This window comes from Triturus cristatus, chromosome 4_2, assembly GCF_964204655.1.
Source record: "Triturus cristatus chromosome 4_2, aTriCri1.1, whole genome shotgun sequence".
Lineage (NCBI taxonomy): Eukaryota > Metazoa > Chordata > Amphibia > Caudata > Salamandridae > Triturus > Triturus cristatus.
In genome coordinates, this window is record NC_140586.1 from 77,496,495 (window position 1) to 77,501,653 (window position 5,159).

General features: G+C 41.2%; 1 long non-coding RNA gene across 3 annotated transcripts; it reads left to right on the top strand.

The window, feature by feature from the left end:
• Positions 1-2,556: 2,556 nt before the first annotated feature.
• On the top strand, positions 2,557-4,079 carry LOC146833024 (uncharacterized). 3 transcript variants are annotated; one of them, XR_014960493.1, is made up of 6 exons: positions 2,571-2,627; positions 2,755-2,839; positions 2,951-3,017; positions 3,316-3,408; positions 3,530-3,559; positions 3,987-4,079. It is a non-coding gene; the product is annotated as an uncharacterized LOC146833024 (long non-coding RNA). The 3 variants fall into 3 exon arrangements; XR_014960491.1 differs by lacking the exon at positions 3,530-3,559; XR_014960492.1 differs by lacking the exons at positions 3,316-3,408; positions 3,530-3,559 and having other exon boundaries at positions 2,557-2,627.
• Positions 4,080-5,159: the final 1,080 nt, after the last annotated feature.

The following is a 5,159-nucleotide window of genomic DNA, read 5'->3' on the forward strand; positions in this document are numbered from 1 at the left end:
AGCAGCTCCAGGATTGGTGGGAGCAGGCTAACCTAGTGGTCATTTTGAGGCTGGGGGTCTGTGCCAGCAAACCCCTGGATTCAGCCCTGCCCCATGCACCCACACCGCTCCTGTAAGTAAAATAACACAGAGATGCCATTTTACTTATTTGTGTGTGCCTGCTGCACTTGCAGAAGGCAGTGCGGCACTCCTCTGCTCTCGAGGAAGAGCCAAGCCTGGATTCATATTCAACAGGTGCTTTGCTTCTGCAGTCTTTGCTCCAGTGTACCTGTGCACATTCACCCACCAGATAGAAAGAGGGAATGTGGCCAAGAGTGAGCGACTACAGTGGGTGCTGGGGGCAGACAGTTGGTGTTACTCTTGGTAATGCATTCCATACCAAGACTGCTTAGATGGTGTATTGCCAAGGGGATTACTCGAACTTTCCTCAGGCCCAACATCTTCCCTACCCTTGCCCAAAAGGACCTAGCTACCCACCTCGAAGTAATTCTGGATGCCGCAAGGATAGAGTCTCAAGGAGGAATACAGATATCCTTGGGGGACTAGAGATGTTTTCTGGTGTCCGAGCATCAGGATCTCCAAGTCACTGTGGTAAATCAAAGGGGGTAATTCTTTAGAAGAGCCCTCTTTTGAAACCACCGGGAGTACACAAAGAATTCACAATGCCTTTTTCTGCAGATGGCTATATCTCTGATCCAAGCAGTCACAGTTAGGTTTTTCTGATGCTGCACACTTTTAGGGGCACTACCAAATAATCTGTTGACTGTGCATAACATTTTCCTCAGCCGTGCCTCCTGCAGAGCCACAGGGCACATGGCAGGAACAAACAGGCTCCGAAGAAGAGGGACTTTAGAGCCAAGTGTTTCCACAAAAGCTGAGCGAATTTAAAGCACTTTGGAAGGTAATAGTCTTAGATTTTTCTAGCAACTGTTGCTTCCATGCCATGAAGGGAGGACCGAGAACATTTAAGATCTAGCTGGGGGCCACAGAGGAACTAAGGCATAACATAACGGATCAAAATAGAGGGAGAATGGCACAATAAATCAGGTCAAAAACAGAGGGAGAGAGACCAACAAAACGGGTGACCAGCAGATGTGCCAAATCCAGTAGGTTGGATTCCAGCTAGCCTGGCTGACGAGGGGTGATAACCCGACACCGGTCCAAAGATGCTTGTTTCTGCTCCCAAATGAAAATAGACTTTCTCACAGCAAAGTTTGACCCCCACTTACTCTTGGTTTTCACAAATGTAGCTGTTGTGGGGTTTGCAAATGGGCCAAGCATAAAACCATGACCTTTCAAGGCCATAACAACAGGTCATATGAGATCAGGTCCAACATCAACTGTACTACTAAATACGTTGTCTATATCATTGAATGTACATGCGGCAAACAATATGTGGGCAGCACCATCAGGGCACTTAAGGAAGGAATTGGGGAACATGCAAGGGCTATACACCAATGTGATGCAAGATATCCTGTAGCGATACATACAGCCACATGTCCTTCGCAGAGCTCACGTAAAGGCTTCCAATTTTTGGGGATTGAAACCATTAATCAAGGACAATGGGGTGGTAATAGAGAACTGCGTCTAAGAAGGTCCGAGGCAATTTGGATCATGCGCCTTCAGACGGTTGAACATGGTCTGAATTATGATTCCGAAATGCAATATTTCCTGGGTTAAGAGTTGGTGCACTTTTTGTATGTTAATGTATCTACTGTGAGCAATTCCAAGTCCTGCTCTATAGGTACCATGGCCTATTCTTTTTCTCTCTATACTGTTCTGCCATAACTGTGTGTAGGTGGTTTTGAATTGATAGGTCCTACTTCTTGCACCTTACTGTAATACTCTGCATGTACTCTGTCTTATAGATGATGGACTGTTCCTCTTTTGACTTTTGATATGATTATGACTTTTAATCTGTAACATGTTATGCTCTATATCTGTGACGTTCATTCTTCAAGGGCAATATCTAACTGGTGTATTGATGCGGTTTGGAACACGAATTTGAGCATGTCGACTCATGTTCTGCTCACTATCTATGTATTATTTCTGTATATATGGTATATTTATTTGTGGTGTGTTTTGTTATTTATGAGCTGTCATCTGAGTTTATTATTGTAATTCTTGCACTAGTGATGTTTTATAATTGTACTCTAGATATATTTTTATTTTAGTTTTCCTTTGCTCCTGTTCCCTTCTATGATTTATCCATGTCTGGCTGTCTTTTTTGTCTGCTCTTTCTGTTTGCTGTTACTTTTCCTGGTACTATTTGCATGGTCTGTCTAGTCTGTCCTCTATTTTCATGGTTTATTCTTGCGGGTATTTCTCGGTTTTTAATTTCGTGTTTTCGTCGTATACATTTGCCTAGATACTGGCCTTTTGTTTTTATTTCATTTAGAGGTGTTTTTTTGTGCTGTGTCTGCACCTGTTTGGGTCCGTTTTTTTTCGATACTAACTGTCCGGTTTCATCATTTGAACGACTTCCGGCATATGATACACTTGGATTGACTCACGGTCTAGTCTTTTTTGACTCATCATTTTTTATACTACTTCCGGGGCGCTACTCACCTGATGTCACTCTACACCCACACGGGCGCCACTAGGACACGTGAACTGCTGCTTGGAGTGTGAGTTTTTTACCCGGTTCTTTATTTTCTTTGGCTGGAGTGATATTGTGACATGATTTTCCGTGTGGCACTTACATGCTGACTACTTCTCTGATACCTGACCATTTTTCTGTTTCCTCTCTTTTAGATGCAGTCCTTGGACACACACTCGTGTCTGGGCTGTTTGGCTCTACTGACGATCTTCTTTTGAATACCGTATTCATACCTACTTAGTGAGTGAATTTCACATTTTTCTAGCAGTTTTGATACATTGACTACTGCCGTATTGACTTAATGTATTTTCTAGCTTTGATACGTTCTGTCTATTTATTCCCTTTTTTTAGAGATTATTCTCTCGGGATTTTCATATTCTTACTGGCGGCATAACGTTTGGTTATGTTGGTAATCAAGGTGAGACTTAGCATTATACGCACACACGGGTCTTTGTAATAGGGGTGTTACACCACTGGTCTCAAAATTTGTATTTAAGCTACTGAGCCTCTCACCTTACATTAATCCTTGTGAACTGTATTTCGTCCCCTTTTCTTCTATAGAATTTGTGCTATATGCAGGCCAGTGACTTTTGTGACGGCCTCCTTTGAATGAAGGAGAATAGTTCTTTAACACTTGAGTGTCTCAATGTTTTGACGTATTTCTCTAACCCTGGTTGCCGTTCCTTTTGATGATTGTCTCCTTGTCGCCCTTTTAGATTATCCTTCAACTTACATACCTTGACTGATTTTTTCATTTTCCACTTGTGATTCGCACACCCAGCCGGGTTGGAATTATCACCGGCTGTGGGGTAAGGGTTAATTGATCTTTCTTATTTCACAAGTGTTTCCATTTTGGTGTTTTTAGTCTTGGTGTGATAGGAATCTCTTTTCTTACTATTCCCTCCTTTTTTTATTCTCTTTTTTGTGTAGCATTTACTACGTTCATGCGACTTTTTTCAGGTATTTTAGATTTACATTTATTTCTCTTTTTTTCATTTTGAAAGGGTCTTTTCTTTCCTCTCTAAACTCTTTGTCTTTTTCTTCTACAAATTCTTTCTCTTCTCATCTTCTTTACTTTGAGAGGTATTATATTCTTATCCAGGATGTTTCGGATATTGTACTAGGCTTACCTGTTTTTACCTAGCATTTTCCTTTGGACTGAGATGTGTATAGTTTATGCTTTTTTCACTGTTATAGTGACAACAAAGAATCTTTACAACTCCCTTTGGTTGTATTCACTGGGATTGAGTGTTTTTTTCTATTCATGTGGTGTTGGTATGTCACGTTGGTGTCTCATTAATGTGTATTGATAGTTTAGAGGGTTGTTCCCTCTTGATAACTTTTTATCTTCTTTTTTGTTGAAACCTTATATTTGTATCATTCCCAGCCCTGAAGAGTCGTGGGTGTATCTTTCCCAGACGAAACACGTGTTGGCTGGTCATGCTTCTCTAAGGATTAAAGAAAACTTTTCTTCATTGTATTAACTTCGCATCTCTCATTGTTTTTACTCTTGTCACCAATGACTATTTAGCTATATGTGTGCACAGGATTTTTTGTCAATTGTTTTGTTGTAGGGCTTTTTCCTACACACATAAGGGGTTGCAAGGGTTTCCCCTTCCTGTTTAGCACCATAACTATTTGTATATTCCACCACTTTACACGTAAATTTGCTGAGCGCCAATAGCTTCCTATATCCCAATACCCTTATCTAGTAGTTTGTGATTGTATAGCTCAGGAAGGGCTGCCGCAACGTGGTTTTTTGCCTTGTGTTTACTACAGAGGCATTTAATATGGATCGCGATAGAGAGGCCGATGAACTCTTTGGCAATCTGGCCAAAGGCACCAACATCAACATTCCCTCTACTAGCGGGAACACTACTCATCATGAGGGTCTTAGAGAGAAATTTATTAGATTAGAAAAATTAAAAAAAATTGGAGAATGCTAGATGGTGTGATGGAGCTACTCTCAAACAGTACCTCAGATTAAATAGGGTTCCCAGAGGCTTACGTTCACAGATATTTCCAACATATGACGATCTGGACGAAGATCTTCTAGTTAAATGGGAGGAGGCACTTAATCTCAAATCTAACACACTTATGCAGATCCTTATTGAAAGTGCAGAGAGGAAAGTGAGTAAATTACAAGCTGACAGTGCCATTCTAGAAACAGAAATTAAAAACCTCAATCTTAAAGAAGCCACAGAAAAGAATTACTCTATCCTCAAGGATATATTAACTTTGCACCAGAATGAGATTAAGGATAGAAAAGCAAGACAATTGAAGCGCGATGAGATTGATTACAAAGTGGGCAGGGTCTTTACCTATGCCCGCAAATATGACTCCCTTTTACAAACGGGTGCTTCACATGACAAACCAGCGAGAGTTGATACGACATCTGTCTCCTCCAGTTCCACGTCATTGAGTGTCCCAGCATCTAGTGATAGCGATATAGAAACTAATTCTAATACCAGACGTAATGAATCTTCTTTCTTACGAGAAGTCAGGACTATTCGGAGAGGAAACAGATCTATGGGTGCGCGTGTAACACACGACGCAAAAC